The following is a 24,579-nucleotide window of genomic DNA, read 5'->3' as shown; positions in this document are numbered from 1 at the left end:
TCTGTCCCGGTTGCCCCTCTTCCAGGCTAGCTCTCTGCTGTGGCCAGGGAGTGCAGTGGAGGATGGCCCAAGTGCTTGGGCCCTGCACCCGCATGGGAGACCAGGAGAAGCACCTGGCTCCTGCCATCGGATCAGCGTGGTGCGCCGGCTGCCGCGCACCGGCCATGGCGGCCATTGGAGGGTGAACCAACGGCAAAAGGAAGACCTTTCTCTCTGTCTGTCTCTCTCACTGTCCACTCTGCCTGTCAAAAAAAAAAAAAGTATTATCAAAGGAGAAATCTTGACGGTAGATGAAAATAAAATAAAGTTGGAGTCATAACTACTCAGTAGAGAAATTTGGTAAGGCATGAATGATTAGAGAGAGATGGCCAGTGTAGCAAATTTGTACATTATATTGCTGCTGTAGCTTCATAGACTACCATGTAAGCATCCCTAATCTGAAAACCCAAAATCCAAAATGCTCCAGAATCTAAAGTGTCACGGTAGCACTAAAAAAAAAATTCAGTTTGAATTTTCAGACTAGACATGCTCAACTTCTGTAAGTAAAATGTCTAAGATATAGGACAAGTCTTCAACAAAACTAAAGCAAGGTCCAGTAATCACTCTTTTTCTTTTTAAAAGATTTATTTATTTGATTTGAAAGGCAGAGTTAGAGAGAGAGAGAGAGAGAGAGAGAGAGAGAGAGAGAGAGAGAGAGAGAGAGATGAGACAGAGAAAGAGGTCTTCCATCCGCTGTTTCACTACCTGTGTGGCCGCAACAGCTGGGGCCGGGCTAGGTGGAAGCCAAGAGCCAGAAGCTTTATCCAGGTCTCCCATGTGGGTGCAGGGGCCCAAGCACTTGGGCCATCTTCTGCTTTTCCCAGGCCATTATCAGGGAGCTGGAACAGAAATGGAGCAGCCAGGACATGAATCGGCACCCATATAGGATGCCCAAATAATCACTTATAAAATTTGCTTGTTGGGGTATACATTTAGTCTGTCTGTTATACCTGTTGGGAATACCACATCCTGTATCTGAGTTCCTGGGTTCAAGTCCTGCCTCTGAATCCTGATTCCAGCTTCCTGCTATTGTGGATCCTGGAAGGCAGTGGTGTTAGCTCAAGTAATTGGATTTCTGCCACTGGTGTGGGAGACCTGGATTGAGTTCCTGGCTTTAGCCTTGGCATCAGCTATTACAGGCATTTGAAGTGAACCAGCACGTAGGAGCCCTCTCTCTCTTTCTCTTTGTCTCTCTGCCTGTCAAATATATAATTTTTTTTTAAATTTGCTTGTTGGTGTTTCCCAATTAGATTCGGAGTAGGTCAGGGGCAGGAATTGCAATTCATTCTCTCTGTTTTTTCAGTACCTCCAGTTAAGTAGCAATCTTAATAACTTGGCGAATAATTCCTTTCTGGGTGATTATGAGACTTAACCAGTAAGGAAAAGCTGTATAGTATGAGAGCGTACATGGATATGGGTTTAAGTTTAGTAAGGCACATGTTCTCACGTGGCTTTCAGAAATCCACATGAAGAAAGGGCAGCCACAGATGAAAGTGGTAGCTGATGACTAAGAGATGGCTCTGTTCGCACCAGACTCAGGAGGTTTTACTGTTGAATTCTTGAAAACTTCGAGCCCCAGTTAACTATTTCAGAACATGGAAACAAAAAAGAGAAACTTCCTAGTTCCTTCACAAAGCCAGCACAGTACAATGACAAAATAGAGTACAAGAAGACTATAGACCAGTCTCACAAAAGTTGGTCCAAAAAATACTCAACAAAATCATCAAATGGAATGTGTCATTACATTAACAGACTAATGCTGTGACTGGGATTCATTCTAGAAATGTACTGATAGGTCGAGTTAATTTGTATTAGTAGGAAGAGGGGTGTTGAATACTTTGAGGGATACAAAAGCAGCAGGAGAGACCAAGAATTCTTGGCAACAGGAGAATAAATGGTAATACCTAAGATTTTATAAATCTCAGACCAGGAGCCACTAGCATTTTGTTATTAGAAATGATAAAATGGGCCGGCGCCGCGGCTCACTAGGCTAATCCTCCGCCTAGCGGCGCCGGCACACCGGGTTCTAGTCCCGGTCGGGGCGCCGGATTCTGTCCCGGTTGCCCCTCTTCCAGGCCAGCCCTCTGCTGTGGCCAGGGAGTGCAGTGGAGGATGGCCCAGGTGCTTGGGCCCTGCACCCCATGGGAGACCAGGAAAAGCACCTGGCTCCTGGCTCCTGCCATCGGATCAGCGCGGTGCGCCGGCCGCAGCGCGCCAGCCGCGGCGGCCATTGGAGGGTGAACCAACGGCAAAAGGAAGACCTTTCTCTCTGTCTCTCTCTCTCACTGTCCACTCTGCCTGTCACAAAAAAAAAAAAAAAAAAAAAGAAATGATAAAATACTGCAATTCTTGTTTTAGTATTTCCCATTAAATTTCCATTAAAAAATCATGAATCAAAAAAGATCTGGCCCACTTCACTGTTACATAATATTGTCACAGGATTGCTGGCCAGTGTAATTAGGCCAAATAACAAAACAGGAGGCATAATTATTGAAAGGGAGGAGACAAATTCATTATTATTTGTAGCTGACATTGCATAGCTGGAAAAGTCAAGAAAATCAACTGAAAGATTACAATGAGCAATGACATTTCTACATGAGGGCTAGTTATTAAGTAAAAATAGAAAGTAACAGTTTCTCTGTAATTTTTTTCTTTTTTTTTTTTCTTTGGTCTTTGAACTATCCATATGGGTTAGAAACAGACTGATACGTAAATTTTTTTTTACTTTTTTCTCTCTGAGTAATATACCAAGTTAATCTTATCTCTTCATTTTGAATATGACACTTCCATGTCAACTTTTTAAAACTAGTTTGAAATAAAGTTGTGGCAGCAAGTACATTTAGAATGGTTATAAGGAAATCTTTTTTTTTTCTTTTTTTGTTAAATTCCTTGTGGCTTGTGATACTTGCTCTATTACTTGGAAATGTCAGAGAAGGTGTAATCTGATCTTTGAGCCATATTTGGTAAATAATAATTTTGTGTGGAACTTACTGTTCTATCAGTAAGAGGAAAATTATTGCCCATATATATAGCTTTTCTTTGCCCTGAAGGCATTTCCTGACTTGAAGACCAAGTTATATCATGTGTTGATTGTTACTGTTTTTTTAAAAAAGCACTGTAATCCAGATCTATATCCTTTTAGTAAGAGATGTGTTGATAGAAGTGTTTTCTGCTCTAATTGGATGCAGAAGACTTACTTGTCTTTTTGCTTACTGCCAATTCTCTTTGTATCTTAAATGTAAATTGTTACATTTCTATTGTCACCTCTCAGAATTGAGATCTTTAAAGTGTTCACTATGTCACTATTCTGTTGATAAATTGGTCATGTCTCTTAAATGGATGCAGTTTAATTATTTAAACCTAAAGCTTGTGATACAGGTGTTGCTTAGCATTAATGAAAATAAAAACTTGAATATACTGACATGTTTAGAGAAGCAAAATGAAATGGATTTCATTCTTCAGTAATCCAGGAAAACTTGCACACCCAATATATGCAGACTGTTAGGTGCTTTATGGCTTTACCTGATCTCTGACAGTCCATTGAGGTAGGGAGTGGTAAACCCTGAAACAGGAGGGCCCTTCTGTGGAGAGTTTCCCTCAGGGCTGTGTTGAAATAGCTTTGAACCTAGGTTTCTCCCACAATTTTTCCCTACAATATGTTATCACAAAAGGAAATTTTATTTTCCACAAAAGCTATCTTTATTTTGTTGTGTTGCTAGTAAGTAGAAATGCAGGGAGAGGGGCCAGCACTGTGGCACAGTAGGTTAATCCTCTGCCTGTAGCGCGTACATCCCATATGGGCACTGGTTTGAGTACCAGCTGCTCCTCTTCTAATCCGGTACAGCCTGGGAAAGTAGTAGAAAGTGGCCCAGACGTGTGTGCCCCTGTACCCGCATGGGAGACCCCAAGGAAGCTCCTGGCTCCTGGCTTTGGATCGGTACAGCTCCGATTTGGGGAGTGAACCAGTGGATGGAAGACGTTTCTTTCTGTCTCCCCCTCTCATTATCTGTAACTCTCTCTCTCTCTCTCAAATAAAATAAAATCTTGAAAAAGGGGAGGGGGGCAGTGCTGTGGCGTGACGTGGCAGGGCAGATAAAGCTGCCACCTGCAGTGCCAGCATCTCATATGGGTGCCAGTTCGAGTCCTGGCTGCTCCACTTCCAGTCCAGCTCTCTGCTGTGGCCTGGGAAAGCAGTAGAAGATGGCCCAAATCCTTGGGCCCCTGCCTTCATGTGGGAGACCCAGAAGAGGCTCCTGGCTTCGGATTGGCGCAGCTCCAGCTGTTGCGACCATCTGGGGAGTGAACCAATGGATGGAAGACTGACTCTCTCTCTCTCTGCCTCTTCTCTTTCTGTGTAACTCTTTTAAGTAAATAAATAAATATTTTTAAAAAAATAGAAAGAAAGAAAGAAATGCAGGGAATTAAGTTCTTTGAATCTGCCTTCGTTATTTTTTGTCGTGTTACAGTTCTTCCAGTATCTGCCACCATTTGACAAGGGCAGAGGCTATAATTTATTTTGACTGCTGTGGTATTAGTTTCTTAGAAAAACTCCTAAGGGTGCCAGCCTACCAAGCAAAAGGACATAATTTCCATGCCCCTGTAATGTAACTAGTATAGCTTTCTACCGTTTTCAACATCCTACCATTTCTGTAACCTTTGTAGTTGCAAGTTTGTTTTGGGTTTTTGTTTTTATATGAGCCGCACAGATTTTTTTTTTTTTTAATCATAAATCTATTTTGGTAATGGAAAAAAGAATTTCCAGTGTGGTTAAGAACCGCATCTCATAAACTGGTCTTTGCTTCCCTCTTTAAGAAGTACCAAGTATTTTAAAAACTTGAAATTCAGTTCATTGCTTGGATATATTTAAAGCATTTCTTAAGAAACCCTTGAGAATTGATCATAGGAAATTAGGGATGCAGTTAGAAAATGATTCGAAATATGATAGCTAAGGGAAGGGCAAAATGACCTGGAAATGAAGACTTGCAATTCTAATTTTACAAGTGAAAATGGATGTCGTTTTCTCTGTTATAGTTACTCTGTGGTCCTCTGTTGGACAATTTGTTGCTAAGAACCAGTAGAGATTACTGTTTTAATTTCTAGAAATGAGAGTCCATTATAGTTGGGTACTTTGAGAAAATGACGACTAAATAGCGTTGTCTGGTAATTTATAATTGAAAAAGCCCTTTTTCCACTTGGGAATATTTTATGTTAGAGACTTGGGGACTGCCACACTGGTGTTAGGTTGCATAATGTTATCTGGTCACGTCTCTTGTTCTGCCTACCTCTAGTTTACTCTAGTTTCTCTTCTGCTTTCAAGGCTCCAGACCCAGTTCCTGGACCTGCCCTGGAAAAGAAGGATCCAGTAGAGATGAGCTCACTGCAGTTACTTAATTAAAAATTTGTAAGCTGCACAAATGGCAATGGGCCAACCAAGAACAGCTACAGTTTGAATTTTTCTATTTCCAGGTATGCTAAAGTCCATGGCACTAGTCAAGCTTAGCCTATGTAACTGCCTTACTGTGAAATCTATAATAAGCAAAACTTTCTCTCAGAACTTTCATCTTCTGGCTTTAAAGTGTAGCAATATCCCTAACATCTAGGTAACGTGCAGCTAGTATTGACTTTAACATACTTTTTGCCTGAACATCTCTAATTCAACTTGTTTGCTAGTAGAAGCAAATTAATGCAGAAACATAAAAAAAATTGAAATTCTGTTGAGTTGAGCCCTGTAAACGTACAGGAACACGTATCTTTATTGAAAAGTAAGCATTAACAGTGGCAACATTGTTTTTTAGGAGGTCACATGTGTATAGGTGGTTTAGGGAATTAGATGAATGAAGCTGGTTTTCTCTCCTGAGATCACCAGCTGCTTCACACTGCTAACACCTCTACATAACGAATTAGTATACTCTTTGGTAATTGGAAACCAGAGTGATGTTTCTGGATAAATCCGAGTAATGTACTGTAGTACTTTTTAAGAAGTTAGTATTGTATTAAGTATAAGTAGATAGCTAACATTTCTAATTTTTTTTACTGGATTGCTCAGAGGAAGCCAGTTGGAATTGTCCTGGAATGTTACAGCAAAACTAAAAATGGAAGTTTCCTAATGCCCTAGATTCTGACCTGGAGGGAATGATTAGAGGGCCAAGGTCAGTTAGCTTTTCAGGACATGTATTGCTTTTATGAATTTGTATAGATTTAGAAGCAATCCATAAAAGATGACAGTATTTACTAAGTGGGTGTTTAACTATACATATCTTTTGATTTTAAACTTCCTTTCATCTAGGTTAGAGATTACCCAAATTGAAAGAAAGAATTTGTATCCCAATTACAAGTTTATAGGATGATCCTGATGTTCCTGCCTGTGCCAGCCCCTTCCTGGCATCTCCTCCCCAGTGCTAGTAATGCATACTACGTTTCACGCCAGCCAGTGTAGGCAGCATGAGGGCACTGACAGTGTGCCCCATCATTTGGTTGGTATTGAAAGAATTATGTCTCACTGTGTGTTGAATTGGGACTGGAAAAAGAGCTTCTAAAAGAATTATAACAGGACTGTTACCAATGGTAGGGGAATTGAAGGGAACTGGAAGAAAGACTTGCATATCCATATCAAGTCTTAGTATTCTGAATGGCGCTACTAGTACTGTAAAAATTTTCTACATTATTGAATGTGAATTGTGTGTAAATAACTGATAGGGATGGTAGGGATGTAGAAGTGAATGCCTTGTTTCAGTGAGCCTGCAGACAAGCGCAGTCAGGTCCCACATCCACAGGCTGAGCCAAGGAGGACAGACTGGTTCTTGTCATTATTCCCTGCACAGTACTGTGTGGCAACTGCCTGCATAGTGTTTACACTGTATTAGGCACTGTAGGTAATCTATAGTGGTCTAAAGCATGTGGGAAGAGTGTGTGGGTTACGTGCAAATACAATACCGTATTGTATAAGGGGTCTGAACACCCATGGATTTTGGTATCCTCAGGGGAGGGGGATTCTGGGAACCAAACCCCTGAGGATACAGAGGAATAAAGGTAGTATGAAAACATCCTGGCCGTCGCCATGGCTCAATAGGCTAATCCTCCGCCTGCGGCGCCGGCACTCCAGGTTCTAGTCCCGGTCCGGGCGCCGGATTCTGTCCCGGTTGCCCCTCTTCCAGTCCAGCTCTCTGCTGTGGCCCAGGAGTACAGTGGAGGATGGCCACTCCTGCATCGGAGACCAGGAGAAGCACCTGGCTCCTGGCTTCCGATCAGTGCAGCGCGCCGGCCGCGGCGGCCATTGGAGGGTGAACCAACGGCAAAAGGAAGACCTTTCTCTCTGTCTCTCTCTCACTATCCATTCTGTAAAAAAAAAAAAAAAAGAAAAAAGAAAAGAAAAGAAAGAAAGAAAGAAAGAAAGAAAGAAAAGAAAAAAACGTCCTGATACAGATGCAAACAGTATTCTTGGGAGTACCAGAGAGAATAAATTTAGTGAATAAGATAATATTTCTCCTGAACTAGAAAGAATTCTTTAGAAAGTAGCAAAGGTATTTCTAAATTATGAGTACAAAAATATATACTCTCCTACAGAAATTATGAGCAGTTCAGGGTGCTTAAAAAATATTGGGGGGTGGAGGGGCTTGTGCTATGGGATAGTGGATTGAGCTGCCACCTGCAGAGCCAGCATCCCTTATGGTCGTTGGTTCAAGTCCCAGATGCTCCACTTCTGATCCAACTCCCTGTTAATGCTCCTGGGAGAGCAGCAGAAGATGGCCCAAGTGCCGCACCCACATGGGAGATCCTGAAGAAGCTCCTGGCTCCTCACTCCTGGCTTCGGCCTGGCCCAGCCCTGGCCCTTTTGGCTATTTGGGGAGTGGACCAGCAGATGGAAGATCTCTCTCTTTCTCTGCCTCTGCCTCTCCTTCCCTGTAACTCCACCTATCAAATAAATAAATAAATAAATCTTAAAAAAAGAAAAGAGTAGTGGGGATATAATGGGAGATTGAACGATGTCATGCATGTTTTCAAACGTCAGATAAAGGACTATGGACTTAATTCGTGGACAGTGGGAATCCATTGAAGATCTGTTAGCACTAAGGATAACATTTATTCTTCTATGGGTATTTGTCAGGCATTGTATGAAGAGTTTTACTTGTAATTTCTCATTTAATCCTCAATATAGGAATATTGTGAGAATAAGTGTTAAGCATTTATTTAGCACAAGCCTTGGCTCAAAGTGCTGAACCAGGGTGATTATGCTGTAAACTCAGGAGAGAACAATGTGTCTTAGCCATCTTTGTGTATTATAAATTTCCAAAGGGTATTGAGGGCTTCTGATGCTTAATGGTAACAGTAAACTACTTCTCTATAATCCTGTAACACTTGTAATCATTAAACTTTCTCCTTGGTAGATGAGTAGTATTTACTCAACTTGAGGACTTAAGTAATAATAGTTCACCTTGAATTGGGCTTTGGGTGAAAAAAGGGACCTGGCTTTTTTGTTTTAACCTTAGTTTATACATTAGGAGACTTAAGTTATGATTAATCATGGACCTAAACATATAAACCCATAAGCAACACGTAAATTAAAATGTAACTGTAAAGGAGTAGGCATTTAGCCCAGAAGTTAAGAGGTTCTCATCCCATAACGACATACCTGAATTTGATTCTTAACCCCTGCTTCCTGCCAGTGCAAACTCTGGAAGGCAGTGGTGATGGCTCAAATAATTAGGTCCAGCTACCCACCGGAGAGACCTGGATTGAGTTCCTGGCTCCCCGCTATGCCCCAGGCTAGATCACTGCAGGCACATTATGGACTGAAACAGCGGATAGGAGTTTCCCGTATGTGTCTCTTTGTCTCTCAAATTGATAAATAAAATTTTAAAAATAAAATATCACTGTAAATATCTTTCAGATAGTCTAACACTCATTACTGGAGCTGTTAGCTATACTTTAGTAACAGTTTCAGCATAGACAGCAAGGGCTTTGAGTCTTTTGAAAGGACCAGTAGTTGGCAAAGTCAGGTACTTTCAGATAATTGCACTCTCACTCCCCTATCCACATACCAGAATATAAGCAATGCTATATATATAATATAGAGGGAAAAATCTTTATTCTAATTATTATAAGCTTATGCTTAATTATATATAAGTGATACATATTTGGGGCCGGCACTGTGGCACAGCGGGTTAAAACCCTGGCCTGAAGCGCCGGCACCGGTTCTAGTCCTGGCTGCTCCTCTTCCCATCCAGCTCTCTGCTATGGCCTGGGAGAGCAGTACAAGATGGCCCAAGTGCTTGGGCCCCTGCACCCATGTGGGATACCTGGAAGAAGCTCCTGGCTCCTGGCTTTGGATCGGCACAGCTCTGGACTGCTGCAGCCATCTGGGGAGTGAACCAGTGGATGGAAGACCTTTTTCTCTGTCTCTCCCTCTCACTGTCTGTAACTCTACTTCTCAAATAAATAAATAAATAAATCTTTAAAAAAATAAGTGATACATATTTATGCATAAAAATGCATATTTAAACATAAAAGATGGCTTCATCTCCTTGGATGGGCATCCATGTGTCCTAGCTAGCCCGTCTTCAAAATAGCATGTGTCCTTTCTGAGCCTCTCCTGTGCATGCACATCAAAATATACTTAAGGTATTTTTTTTTTTTTTTTTTTTTTTGACAGGCAGAGTGGACAGTGAGAGAGAGAGACAGAGAGAAAGGTCTTCCTTTGCCGTTGGTTCACCCTCCAATGGCCGCCGCGGCCGGCGCACCGCACTGATCCAAAGCCAGGAGTCAGGTGCTTCTCCTGGTCTCCCACGAGGGTGCAGGGCCCAAGCACTTGGGCCATCCTCCACTGCCTTCCTGGCCACAGCAGAGAGCTGGCCTGGAAGAGGGGCAACCGGGACAGAATTCGGCGCCCCGACCGGGACTAGAACCTGGTGTGCCAGCGCCGCAAGGCAGAGGATTGCCTATTGAGCCGCGACGTCAGCACTTTAATTTTCTTTTCTCCTCTTTTCCCTTTTACCTGTAAATAGTCACTTAATATACTTAGTTCCTGTTTTCTTGTAAAGGTATTCATACACAGGATAGATTATCAAAAATCGACAGGGAAAGGGGCACAGAAAGCTAACTTTGTTTCCATCTTAAAGCCCTAATGTATTGGAAAATAAAAATGAGATGTGAATTAGAAAATGTGTACAGGATAGTCAATTATATAATGTGTTTTGGTGAAGTATAACCATTCTGTCTCAGATTTATTGCACTCTCCTTGATCCTTAGAAAATGGTAGCACCCACCACAAAACCACAACACATAAATTGCCAAGTGAGGCTGACTTGCACATTCCTTTAAGAAGGACTTAGAGCTGGTAAGCCCTTTAACCATAAGAAATTGGTCACATTCATGGCCTGAGGCAGTGCATTCAATGAGAATACTGGGAAGTTTTCTTTTTAAGAGGAGTTAGTGTAGATCATGGTGTTTCTTCAACTGTTAATGCTTATTGCTTTTCATTAGAAAGTGAATTATTGTAGGCTTATGAAGTTGAGTTATCAGGCTTAGGGTCACAGTCTTTGACTCCCTATGGATTTAAATAACAATCTGAAACCCATAGCATTTGGATGACAGATTTGGTATGTTCTGTTCTTTTTATCTTGCAAATAACTGTTCACCTGTATGAACTAATTAAATAACACAGCTTTTTAAAAGAACAGATTGATCGATTGATTTTGAAAGTTGGAGTTGGGTGGGAGGGGGAGAGAGAGAGAACTTCCATCCGCTGGTCACTAACCAGGTGGCAGTGGCTTTTCCTATTACGCTCCAACACCAGCCTCCTATGACTTTTATGATAAATTTTGTGCTAAATATTGATTTTATTATCTTATTTTTATCTTAAATGGTGTTAGTATTTGAATTTTATGTTTGTTATTGCATAGCTATAATTCTTGGGTTTTTATCTAGAGAAATAATTTTATATCATAGATTTTTTTTGAAAAGTGCTTTGCTGTGGTAAAATTATAGTGTCATGCTCCCAAGAAATATTCCAATAATTTGCAAAAAAAAATTGAGATTTTTTTAGGTTAAATTAATGACATTTGGGGTCTGGCGTTGTGGTACAATGATTTAAATCACTGCTTGGAACACCAGCATTCCATATTGGAGTGCTGGTTGAAGTCCCAGCTGCTCTACTTCCAATCCAGTGTCCTGCTAATGTACCTGGGAAAGCAGCAAAGGATGGCCCAAGCTTCACTGCAGCCAATATGCGAGACCTGGAAGGAGTTCCTGGCTCTGGCTTCAGCCTGGCCCAACCCAGGCTGTTGTAGCCATTTGGGGAGTGAACCAGTGGGTGAATGATCAATCTTTTTTCTCTCTCTCCCTTCTTCCCTCCTCTACTTCTCTGATGCTGTGCCTTTCAGATGAATTCTTTTTAAAAAAATTAATGACATTTGTAAATTCTTTTGAAGTTTACTAAATGTACAATGCACAGAATATTACCTAACTGGCATATGATGTGATAGTTGTATAATAGCTCTGTAATGTAGGCTCTCTCTCTCTCTCTCTCTCTCTCTCTCTCTATATATATATATATATATAGTGACTATACTTAGATATTATAAATTTGAAATTTTTATTGAAGTCCAAAAAAGGTTTTAAAACTTGCTTAAATTTTAATTTTAAAATTATAGCATGACTCAGCTGTTCAAACTGTATAGCAATGCTTTTATTCTATCTTGAAGAATTTTTTAAAGATTTATTTATTTAATTGAAAGTTGGAGTTACACAGAGAGAAGAAGAGGCGGGGGGGCAGGGTTTTCCATCTGCTGGTTCACTCCTCAATTGGCTTTGACGGCTGGAGCTGCGCTGATCCAAAGCCAGGAGCCAGGAGCTTCTTCTGGGTCTCCCACGTGGGTCCTGGGGCCCAAGGACTTTGGCCATCTTCTACTGCTTTCCCAAGACATAGCAGAGAGATGGATTGGAAGTGGAGTAGCCGGGCCTCGAACCGATGCCCATATGGGATGCCAGCAGTGTAGGCAACAGCTTTACCCGCTATTCCACAGCGCCGGCACCTTGAAGATATTATTTAAGAATAACTTATTGCCCGGCACCGCAGCTCAATAGGCTAATCCTCCGCCTGCAGCACCGGCACCCCGGGTTCTAGTCCCAGTCGGGGCACTGGATTCTGTCCCAGTTGCCCCTCTTGCAGTCCAGCTCTCTGCTGTGGCCAGGAGTGCAGTGGAGGATGGCCCAAGTGCTTGGGCCCTGCACCCTCGTGGGAGACCAGGAGAAGCACCTGACTCCTGGCTTTGGATCAGCGCGGTGCGCTGGCCACAATGGCCATTGGAGGGTGAACCAACGGCAAAGGAAGACCTTTCTCTCTGTCTCTCTCTCTCACTGTCCACTCTGCCTGTCAAAAAAGAAAAAAAAAAGAATAACTTATTGCATTCTGTTACTGTCAGCCAATGCACAGAACAGACACAAATTATAATTAGTGCCAAGGAGCTGTCAGTATCATATTGACAACCAATAGATAAGTTGAAACATTCTACCTTCCAGTCGGGCATCCTGGGGAGATTGGTGTTAAGAGGTAAGAGAGTTGTGACATTTGATCAGTTCTGATAAATTGGGACATCTGGGTTCCTGACAACCACCTGGCTGTGCAAAATCATGAAGAAAAAACAACACAGAGCTTATGGAAAAAACAAACACTTCATCCATGAAAATGTTTTAAAAGATACAGTTAAAAGGGGCCAGCGCTGTGGCGCCATAGGTTAAAACCCTGGCCTGAAGCATCAGCATCGCATATGGGCGCCAGTTCCTGACCCGGCTGTTCCACTTCTGATCCAGCTCTCTGCTATGGCCTGGGAAAGCAGTAGAAAATGGCCCAAGTCCTTGGGCCCCTGCACCTGCTTGGGAGACCCAGAAAAAGCTCCTGGCTCCTGGTTTCAGATCGGCTCAGCTCCAGCGGTTGCAGCCATCTGGGGAGTGAACCAGCAGATGGAACACTTCTCTCTCTGTCTGTACCTCTCTGTAACTCTTTTCTTTCTAAATAAATAAATATCACTTTATAGTTAAGAAATACGTATTAATACAGAAATATTGTGCTTTGCCTGGAGCAAGACCTGAAATTTGCTTAGGGAAGTGAACCTGGGAAGGGTTAGAGCTTGCGAGTTACTGTGGAGCAGTTCACAGGAATTCTGAAATCAGAGAAGTCATGACACCAGACCTGACCCAGTGTGCTTCATGACAGGCAGACGGGCGAGGTGCGTTCAGGTTGACTGGAAGTTGTATGAAGCTTGTTGTAGCTGGCTGTGGCTTTCATGTTTCTTGCAAGTGATATTATGGCAAAATCTCATTTAATGCTCAAATTGTTCTCTAATGTATCAATGTGCTGGAAAATATTTACAGTTTCAAAACAGGTACTATATAGGGGTAGGGAACATCTGGCCCTTGGGCCATATAAGGCCTGTGAAATCATCTGATCTGATCCTGCCAAGGCAACCGCAGGCAGGACTCAAAGTGCAGTAAATCTATAGCAGGCTAATTTGGAAGTGGTCATTTTGTATGACCTGCAGATGATATCATAAATATCCAAATGGCCCTTGGCAAAAAAAAAAGGTTCCCTGCTCCTGTCAGAACTGACTTTTAGCCAAGAGAATGCTTGAGTTTGGGTGATAGACAGCCCCTTTTTCTAGTGGACTTACATGCTAGACACACTCTGATGTGTGTTTAAAGATGGACTGCAACAGACACTCGCAGAGCAGCTGCTTGCCGTTCACTGAGGATTTGAGATACAACAGTGAATAGGCTACAGATTAGTCTGTCCAGTTTGGAACCAACATTACTTACGTAGAGAATTTGATTTGTGAGTAGGGGTTGGTTTAAGGGGTAGAATTGGACTGATGAGTGGAAGAGGCAGTCTGGCAGAATTTTTCTTTAACCTCTTCAGTAACACATTTTCATAAGATAACTTCCCAGATCCTGTCAACTCAGGATTTCATGGTTTACAGAAAAAAAATTATCACTGCTGGTGGTCATTGTGGAAACTGAAATGTAATTTTAGGTTATATGGAAATGGAAAGGTCTTCTCCTTACCTTTTTGTCCATAAGCTGAGGGAGAATCTGCAGTTGAGAAGTGAATTTTATTTGTTTCTTCCTACTATTTGGATATTCAACATGAACTGTATTTTATTCCTTGTTAAAATAAATTTGTTGCAGTAAAACTCACAGTCACATGAGAATCTGATAAAAATACAATGATATCTATATAGTTTTGTAATAATATTAGACTTCAGTGTTAATACCACTAAGCTAGCACTTAGGCACCTGGTACTGTTGGAGGTTTCAGGATGCTTTTTCAGTTTCCCAGCGAGACAAGTAGTCCCACAGCCGTGGAGAAGGCAGGCTCTGATGCTCAGAGAGCTCCTTCCATAGCCTGCAACCAGGGTAGCATGCTGCCCTGTTTGCTAATGCTTTGTTCCTTTGTAGTTTGTGCAAATTTCATGCAAGCACCAAAAAATGTACAAGGAGAAGGAGGAAGTCTGGGTCTCTCCCTGTTCAAACCACTGCTATTCTCCTTCCTCAGACATCATCATTTTGCCTCTGTCTTTCACAGTTAGCTTTGATGTGCATCCAGGATGGAAAATCACTAGTGGGTGCTAGCAAGCAAGATGCTCTACTGGGGCTAGGGAGTGACAGGGGAGGGGCGTAGATACCTTTCATTCTTAAAATAAAAATGAAATCTAAAAGCTTGTATTTTCACCTGGAACATGATGAATATTTACTGTTAAGTTCATGTGCTAAGGAAGTAATCTAAATATGGAAATATTAAATGTACAAAAAAGGGCTTAATGTAGCTTTTAGAAAAAATATTAGAGACAACCTAATTACTGGTTTATAAGAAGGAATAAAGAATAGTATATGTACTTGGTGAACTGTTATGCAGTCATTTTAAACAGTGTCTATTTTCTAATTATTCCAAAGGTATGTTTTATTTCTCTCCTTTCTGTGTCTCCGTATGAGAATACTTCAAAAAGTTTGTGGAAAGTGAAATTAAAAGAGAGGCTTATTTGGTTGCAGTAATTCTTTTGAAATCTGTGTATTGTTTTAAAATTCATTTTTCATGAACTTTTCAAAGGCTGTGTGCATGTTGTGTGGGAGAGTCTAGGGAGACAAAATATACCTTTTTGTATATTTATAGAGTATAATTTGTACTTTTATGTGTACTCTGTATGTAGAGAGAGATATATACATATATATTTTAATGAAGATGGATCACTGCAAAAACTTTTTCAAACTATATTGATACATAAAAGTTCAATTCTGCTTCTCTGCCATTTGCCTTCTCTCTCTTTTTTTTTTAAGATTTATTTATTTATTTGCAAGTCAGAGTTACACAGAGAGAGGAGAGGCAGAGAGAGAGAGAGAGAGAGAGAGAGAGAGAGGTCTTCCATCCGATGGTTCACTCCGCAGATGGCCGCAACGGCTGGAGCTGTGCCGATCCCCAGGATCCAGGAGCTTCTTCCGGGTCTCCCACGCGGGTGCAGGGGCCCAAGGGCTTGGGCCATCTTCTACTGCTTTCTCAGGCCATAGCAGAGAGCTGGACAGGAAGCAGAGCAGCCAGGTCTCACACCGATGCCCATGTGGGATGCCAGCGCTTTAGGCCGGGGCGTTAACCCACTGCGCCACCGCGCTGGCCCTTCGCCTTCTCTTGATGTCTAGATAAAACTTAGTTTTCTCCACACTGTTCTTCAATGGGTATCAATTTCTTTTTAACATTCTTTTTAACATTAAAAACGCAGTTATACACCTGTAACTGATCCCAGCTTCTGCTATCCAAAATGATGTCATGCCTTAGCGTGTATGGTTATTTCTTTTGAGCACATCTTACCGAACTTATTTTATCTGTATTCCTTTCTGTTACCACACCAGTTTGTTTATTTGATCCTATAGAAAGAAGTAGGTAAGTGAGCATTTTGTAGGGCCTAATTTTGCATTTTGCAGGTCTCAAAACTTATTGATTAGGGGCCGGCCCTGTGGCTCAGCGGATTAAATCCCCAGCGTGCAGCGCCGGCATCCCATAGGGGAGCCAGTTTGAGTCCCAGCTGCTCCACTTCGACCCAGCTCTCTGCTAATACACCTGGAAAAGCAGTGGAAGGTGGCCCAGGTCCTTGGGACCCTGCACCCACAAGGGAGACCTGGAAAAGGCCCGTGGCTCCTGGCTCCTGGCTCCTGGCTTCGGATCAGCTCAGCTCCGGCCATTGCAGCCATCTGGGGAGTGAACCAGCAGATCGGAGATCTCTCTCTCTCTCTGTCTCTTTCTCTGTCTCTCAGTAACTCTGTCTTTAAAATAAATAAAATCTTTAAAAACAAAAACCTTTATTGATCAAATAAGTACTTAGTATTTTAGGAAGCTAGATTGTGTAAAATTATGTTGTAAAATTTAATCTAAAGTTCAGAACTTCAGATAATCTTGGGATATATAACATCTTTAAGCCACCTTTCTCCCTCCCCCAATCTAAACTGCAAAAGACTGGATGTAAAACACATCATTTCCCCCTTTTCATTAAATGTTTTTAAATATAAAGTATAACATTGTTGAATTATCATCAGTTGCTTTTTAAATTGTGTATGTTTTTAGTAAACCAAGAAGGTATATGATGAAAAGTAAACCTCTCTTAATTGCCTTCCCCATAGGCAGCCAGTATTACCAGTTCTTCGATATCCTCCCCGAGATACTTTGTGCATGTAAAAACCTGGGTGTGTTTAATATATGTGCCTCAACAGTACAGAGCTCTGCTCTGCACATAGAAGCAATTGTTTCTTAAGTGAATAGTGTATCTTGGGAACTAATCCATATTAACACCTTGTTCTTTACAAGAAGTTTTTTAAAAATTTTGACAGAGAGAGAGAGAGAGAGATTGATCGATCTTCCATCTAGTAGTTTACTCCCCAAATGCCTGCAATAGCCAGGGCTGAACCAGGCCAAAGCCAGGAGCCAGGAACGCTATCCCAGTCTTCCACATGGGTGGCAGGAACCCAGGCAGTTATGCCATCATCTGCTGCCTCCCAGGTTCATTAGCAGAAAGCTGGATTGGAATGCTGAGGTGAGACTTATCCCAGCCACTCTGAAACAGTGGGATGCAGGCATCCCAAGCAGTGGCTTAGCCCCCTGTGCCACAATGCTTACCCCCTCATTTTTTAATAGCTATATAGTAATCTATTATATGAATGAACACAGTTTATATATAGTACTGTTAACAGATATTTCGTTTGTTTTTGGTGAGTCATATTGCAAACAGTGCTGTGATAAATATATTTAATTGCCCATGTGACTGTATCTACAAACAGATTCAGTAAAGGAGAATCATGAAGTCAAAGTGTATGTGCCATTTAAAATTGATGAGATTGCTCGGTTGGCACAGACTGCACTGTCAGTGTCTGTCACTGCCTGCTTCCTTTCGCACTCACCTTTAAATAATGTATTAACATTTGCTTGGCAGTGGTTGCTTGTAATAAACCAAAAGTTTCTGCCATTTCACTGCCCTGATAACACTATTTTTTGGTTTGTTTTCCTTCTCATTTTAATTTTCCCCAATGAAAATAATAATCTACTTGATAATATATTGTCTGGTTTTGCCAAAAATTGTATGCCTCTTTCCTTGTATTTTCTGAGGTTTTAAAATTTTAATGTTTATATAAGTTCCCCAAAACTTATGCTTTTTAGTTTTTTCTAGGGTTTTTGTTTTAGGATACTATACAGTGAACTTACTTGTGTATATATTATTAAATTTATATGGAATTATTTCCTAAGGATAAATTGCTAAGACAGAAAGATATCACTGCCTTTTTTTCTTAATCATTGCCCTTTTTTTAATTTTTTAATTTATTTGACAGGTAGAGTTGTAGACAGTGAGAGAGAGAGGCAGAGAGAAAGGTCTTCCCTCCGTTGGTTCACTCTCCAAATGGCCACCATGGCGGGCGCTATGCCGATCCAAAGCCAGGAGCCAGGTGCTTCTTCCTGGTCTCTCATACAGGTGCAGGGGCCCAAGCACTCAGACCATCCTCCACTGCCCTTCTGGGCCACAGCAGAGAGCTGGACTGGAAGAGGAGCAACCGGGACTAGACTAGAACCCGTTGCCTGGCCCTATCACTGCCTTTTGATTACCTTATTTACATGACAGCATTTCTCCATGGGTTTTCTACCTCAAAATGTTTATGGTTAAGTGGGAAATAGTGAACCTGCCACCGCCACTCCACATTCACAGTGCATATTAAAGTCCAGCGGTGAGCCAGCGCTGCGGCTCAATAGGCTAATCCTCCGCCTAGCAGCGCCGGTACACTGGGTTCTAGTCCCGGTCGGGGTGCCGGATTCTGTCCTGGTTGCCCCTCTTCCAGGCCAGCTCTCTGCTGTGGCCAGGGAGTGCAGTGGAGGATGGCCCAAGTCCTTCGGCCCTGCACCCCATGGGAGACCAGGAGAAGCACCTGGCTCCTGCCTTCGGATCAGCGCGGTGCGCCGGCTGTGGCGGCCATTGGAGGGTGAGCCAACGGCAAAAAGGAAGACCTTTCTCTCTGTTCTCTGTCTCTCTCTCTCACTGTCCACTCTGCCTGTGGAAAAAAAAAAAAAAGTCCAGCGGTGAAGACACCTCCTTAACACTGAGCCACAGCATCTCTGAAGCATACTGCCACTAAAATCTTGTTTTGGTAACATCTGACAGCAGCCCTTGCAAATGCATGTAGAGAAATGATTGATGACACAGTGGGATGTTTAATTTTCAGTTTTAAGTCTTAGAACCTGTTCACATACTTCTTAATTTAATCAGTGACACTGCTCACACACTTCTTGATTTAATCATGATATGTTCTCTCGTGTCTGTGATAATTCCAGACAACTTACTTCTATGATAGATGTCATAGTTAGTTCCACTTCACTACATAAAAATATTGGAAACTATCATCATCAGGTATTCATGGAAAACTTAGTGTGGCCTCATTGAAATAGGATATCAGATGCCACTGCTTTGCAGGTAAAGCCACCTCCTGCGTCATCAGCATCCCATATGGATGCAGGTTCAAATGCCATTTGTTCCACTTCTCATCCAGCTCCCTGCTTATGTGCCTAGGATAACCCATGGAAGATGGCCCAAGTTTTTGGGCCCTTGCACACATGTGGGACACCCAGCTGAAGCTTCCTCCTTGCTCAGCCCTGGCCATTGCAGCCATCTGGGAAGTGAACCAGCAGATGGAAGATTCTTCTCTGTCTCTGTAGTTCTGACTTTCAAATAAATCTTTAAAAAATTAAAATCAAATGACACTGTAACCAAAATTGAGGATTGATGAAGTCAAGACCCAACTTCTTGTATAGATTATGAAAATAAGCAACAGTTAAACAAGGCTGCAGAAATAAGATGATGTCATAAGCCTGTTTCAGGCTCCTCTGAGAGAATACCATCAACTGGGTAACTTGTTAACAGCCGTTTTATTTCTCAACAGTTCTGTAGGTTTAAGAAGTTCCAGATCAGAGAGCCATTCCTTTCAGTATCTGAGGACCTGCCTTCTGGTTCATAGTTGTTGTCTTCTAGCTGTGTTTTAGGTGATGGAACAGGCAGATGAGCTCTCTTAGGCCTCTATTGTAAGGGCCCTAACCCCATTCATGAGGCTTCCACCCTCACACATCACCTCCTATACCATCCCATTGCTGGCTGGGATCTCAGGTATGTCTGGGAGACAGAAACCTTCAGACTGTAGCAGGCAAGGGTGGATCTAAAGCAAAAAAGTCAGATCATAAGTAAATTCAATAAGAAAATGTTGACATCAAGCCCTGAATTGAGTATTCACTATTGGAATGTGGAATTAGGAGGTTTAGGAGCTTTTGGAGTTATTTTGAGTCTGAAATGGATTTGTTTGAGTTTGTTTTGAGTCAAATGGATTCAGTATTTTTTTTTTTAATTTATTTGAAAGAGTTACAGAGAGAGGTAGAGACAGAGAGAGAGAGGTCTTCCATCCGATGGTTCACTCCCCAAATGGCTGCAATGGCCGGAGCTATGCTGATCCGAAGCCAGGAGCAAGGAGCTTCTTCCAGGTCTCCCATGTGGGTGCAGAGGCCCAAGGACCTGGGCCATCTCCTACTGCTTTCCCAGGCCATAGAAGAGAGCTGGATAGGAAGAGGAGCAGCTGGGACTAGAACAGGCGCCCATATGGGATGCTGGCGCTTCAGGCCAGGGCTTTAACCTGCTGTGCCATAGTGCCTGCCCCTGGCTTCAGTATTAAAATCTATATAACTGATTTGTTACAAATAGACTTTCACTTTTTTCATAGAATTTTTTACAGTACTTTATCAAAATTTACCTGACATTTCAAAAGACCATATAGTATTTTTTAGTGTTTCTGCTATGATACCTTGAATATTTCATCCATTGGTGTGTGTTACATTTGTAGCAGACTAATGGTAACAAATTTAAATATTCTTTAATTATTTTTACTTTTTTAAAAAGATATTTATTTATTTATTTATTTGAAAGTCAGAGTTACACAGGGAGAGAAGGAGAGGCAGAGAGAGAGAAAGAGAGATCTTCAATAGATGACTCACTGCCAAATTGGCCAATCTGGAGCCAGGAGCCTCCTCCGGGTCTCCTACGCAGGTGCAGGGGCTCAAGGACTCCGGCTATCTTCCACTGCTTTCCCAGGCCATAGCAGAGAGCTGAATGGGAAGTGGAGCAGCTGGGTCTTGAACCGGCGCCCATATGGGATACTGGCACTTCAGGCCAGGGCTTTAACCCGCTCCGCCACAGCACCGGCCTCTTGGGTTGTTTTAAAGATAGACTCTATGTCATTGGTAGTCTTCTGTCTCACTGCAATGTGTGTGCACATTTTTTTTGTTTTTATTTTTCCCTTACTGAATTTAGTGTGGCTCCCCCCATCCCCAACACACATATGTGTTTCAGGACATGTGTCTTCAACCGCTGTCTCTGAACCTTGCCTCTCCTTCATTGTTTCATAGCTTTCCTGCTGGAAGTCCTTCATTAGATACATGTTTTTGCTCTAATATGTTTATTTCTTTTCATACATTAATTTGCCTTATAAACTCTGTGCTCTCTGGTTGCTGTTGTGGTAACTGTCTCCCAGTTCTCCAGTCTTTCTGTTCTCAAGCCTCTTCTGCTGTTGGATTTTGCAATTTGGTGATGATATTCTAGTTTCCAGAAGTCCTCCTTGATCCTTTTGATCTGCATTTTTACTTTGTATTTTATCTTTGTGGTTTCTTTTCCTTCTTTTATCTTTGCAATCATTTTAAATACTTCTGTTTTATAGCTTCCTGCAGGTGGTTCTGTTGTCTTGCATTCTTAGATTCTAATCAGGCAGTTGGTACCTCTGATTCTTACTCATGGTGGATTATTTCTTTGTGGTTTTGTATTTTATTTATCATGAGTTCATCTTCAGCTTGACTTTGTTTTTAACTTCTAGGAATCATTTGCTGCCAGATTGAAGTATTCTTCCATAATGATTTTGCATTTGTTTTTGCCAGGAACCCCCATGGTATCATAGCCACAGACTGACTTTTTTTTTTTTTTTTTTTTAAGATTTATTTTACTTGAAAGTCACAGTTAGAGAGAGAGCGAGAGAGAGAATCTTCCATCTGCTGGTTCACTCCCCAGATAGCCTCAACAGCTGGAGCTTGGCTGATCCGAAGCCAGGAGCTTCTTCCGGGTCTCCCACGTGGGTGCAGGGTCCCAAGGAGTTGGGCCATCTTCTACTACTATCCCAGGCCATGGCAGAGAGCTGGATTGGAAGTGGAACAGACAAGTCTCAAACTGGCACCCATATGGCGGCTTTACCCACTATGCCACAGTGCTGGCCCCACAGACTTTCTTTTTGAAGTGTCTTCTCTACACCGTAGTATAAATTTTCATTCCACACATGTGTATGGTCCAGGCATGTGACTTTAATTTTTTAAGGGAGACTTTTCCTTCTTGAATCCATGGTTCTTGTGACCTTCATCCGTCCTTGTGGCTTCTGTGTGGCAGTGGATAGAGGCTGCACTGCTTTGACAGCAATAAGGAAAACTTTCCAGAATCTAGGCTTTATAAAATGACCTCATTTAGATAAAGATGTCTCATGGACATAGAGTCTGTCTACCCTCCATATATCATTGAAAGCCCAGTACCAGTGTGTCCAGCTCTAGTAACTAGTACTCCGCCCTCTCCTAACTCCGCCTCCTCTTCTGGGTATCACCACAGCATTTTGACTTTGCTTTGGTTACGATGGCTTTCAATTCTGGCTTTGTTCCTGGCACCAGGCCATTTTTTTTTTACGAGCTCTGCTGTGTGTTGAAGCAAATATAAGAAATTTTTCAGTAGTTCTAGTTGTTTGTAACAAGAGAGTCTGAAGTATTTTAGTACACCACCATGTCAGAGCTGAAGCCATATGTTTTTTCACCAAAGCAAGAATAAATATTCCTAAATGATATTTTGGAGTATCATTGAGATAATAATGTGTGTAAGTATTCTCCTATAATTATATTAATATGATGGAAGCACAGGTATAAATTTTTTTAAATAACCCTAGACACCTTTAATAAATTCAACTCTGGGGGCCGGCACTGTGGTGCAGTGCATTAATGCCTGGTCTGAAGCACTGGCATCCCATATGGGCGCTGGTTCAAGTCCCGGCTGCTCCACTTCTGATCCAGCTCTCTGCTATGGCCTGGGAGAGCAATAGAAGATGGCCCAAATCCTTGGGCCCCTGCACCCACGTGGGAGACCCGGAAGAGGCTCCTGGCTTCGGATCGGCACAGCTCTGGCCATTGCAGCCAGTTGGGGAGTGGACCAGCAGATGGAAGACCTCTCTCTCTCTCTGCCTCTGCTCTCTCTGTGTAACTCTGACTTTCAATAGATCTTTAAAAAATAAATAAATAAATAAATTTGACTCTGTAAACCTGTTATATTTCATTTCCTAATCTTTTATTTAAAAATTGTGTACCAGTTTTGATAAATCAGTGCTATTGGTATATAGATATTTTGTTTGCTTTTTTGTGCATATCAGATTTTTACATCAGAAGATGAGGACCTTTTAAAGAAATTTAATAACTGGAGTTAGGCACAATTTAAATAATGCAGTAATTTCCTCTCTCCAAAAAATTTTATCAAACTGCCCCATCTTATTTGTGGGCCTTGGTAAGGGGTGAATTGTCAGGCGTGTTCACCTTTAGTCTTCTATAGATTTTTTCCTATCTTTTAAGTTGTTGCTTGGATGCTTGTTTGTTTGAATGTCTTCTCAGGCAGTTTATTTACTGTGAGGTAATATATCTCACCTAAACGTATAGCTGGAGTAGTGGTGGCTCTCCCCTCCTGCTGCCTTCCTTTTTCTCTTGTTCTCCCAGGGTTACAATTTTGAGAGCTTTTCTGTTTTGTTGGACTTGATGGGAGGTCACCTTGAGTCACATTTGATTCATATTGTACAGTTTGTTCATAAAAAACATAGTTTTCTTCTTGAATCGCTAATATGGAAAAGAACATTGGAGAGACAGTCCCTGCCTCATTAGAAATGGAGTAACTAGGCTAACAGCACTTTTAGGGGGTAGGGGGAACTAATATAAATATAGAATATTGTTTAAGCAAAAAATAGGAAGTAACTGGGCGGAGAAGCAGAGGTTGAGGGGTGTGTGTGTGTGTATGTGTGTTGAGACTGAATTGCAAAACTGTATTTTCTATAGTAAAAAAAAAATCCATAATGTTTAAAATTGAAAATTCAAGCAACAGTTCTGTCTCTCTTGTTTTTTCTTTTGAAGATGGATTTAAAACATTTTCATTCTTTTGTTTATTTGAGAGAGAGAGAGAATCTCCCATCCCCTGGTTCGCTCCCCTGCTGTCTGCACCTGCCAGGCCTGGGCCAAGTAGATGCCTGGAGTAAGGAGCTCCACCCAGACCCCTGCCCGCAGGCCAGAGAGCCTGCCCCGAAAGCCAGCACTTGCTGCCTCCTGGGATACACACCAGTAGAAGACAAGTTGAGAGCAGAGCCAAGTCTCGAACCCAGGCACTCATGTGAGATGCCAGTATCTCCAGCCAAGCACCTGCTCCCTATAGTCTGCAAGAATACAGAGAACCCGCTCAGTGTTGACAAGGATTGCCTCTGCCAAGCAGGAATTAGGGGTAAAGGCAAGAGGTAAGGAAACTGCTGGTTTCCTTGATAGAGCTTTGTAGCACCTTTACATGTTTACATGTTTTCTTCTTTAGAAATAAGTTTTCAGTTTAGAATAGTGTCATGTTTCCCAAATAAAAAGTTAATTATTAAGATGCTAAAAAAAATCAGTATTTAAACATTCTGCTTACATTTTGTGGGTGGAAGGAGTGTTGACCCTTAAGGAAAAAAAAGTGGATATATAATGTGTTAGCCGTAATATAACCAAGAATGTTGTACGTGTTCTGAAATTATACAACATAGTAGGTTTATCTCATGTATGTTAACATTAATGCCAACTCTGGAGATGGCTTTCAGATTTTTTTTTTTTAACTTTTATTTAATGAATATAAATTTCCAAAGTACAGCTTCTGGATTACAATGGCTCCCCCCCCCCCATAACTTCCC

The 24,579-nt window shown here is 41.8% G+C and overlaps 1 protein-coding gene across 5 annotated transcripts in view; it reads left to right on the top strand.

Moving 5' to 3' along the window:
• TAB2 (TGF-beta activated kinase 1 (MAP3K7) binding protein 2) overlaps positions 1 to 24,579 on the top strand; it is a 99,783-nt gene that overhangs the window by 28,887 nt on the left and 46,317 nt on the right. For 2 of the 5 annotated variants that reach the window (XM_051836815.2, XM_051836813.2), the window contains one exon: positions 5,357 to 5,505. The exons of 1 other annotated variant lie outside the window; for it this stretch is intronic. The gene's annotated coding sequence lies outside the window, so the exon portion shown is untranslated. Of the gene's footprint in view, positions 1 to 4,236; positions 5,506 to 23,820; positions 24,157 to 24,579 lie in introns of all 5 variants that reach the window. 2 more of the 5 variants (XM_070073460.1, XM_070073461.1) reach the window with 2 other exon arrangements.

This window comes from Oryctolagus cuniculus, chromosome 5, assembly GCF_964237555.1.
Source record: "Oryctolagus cuniculus chromosome 5, mOryCun1.1, whole genome shotgun sequence".
NCBI lineage: Eukaryota > Metazoa > Chordata > Mammalia > Lagomorpha > Leporidae > Oryctolagus > Oryctolagus cuniculus.
Note: the sequence above shows the minus strand (reverse complement) of the source record. Positions and strands in the feature narration are given on the sequence as shown.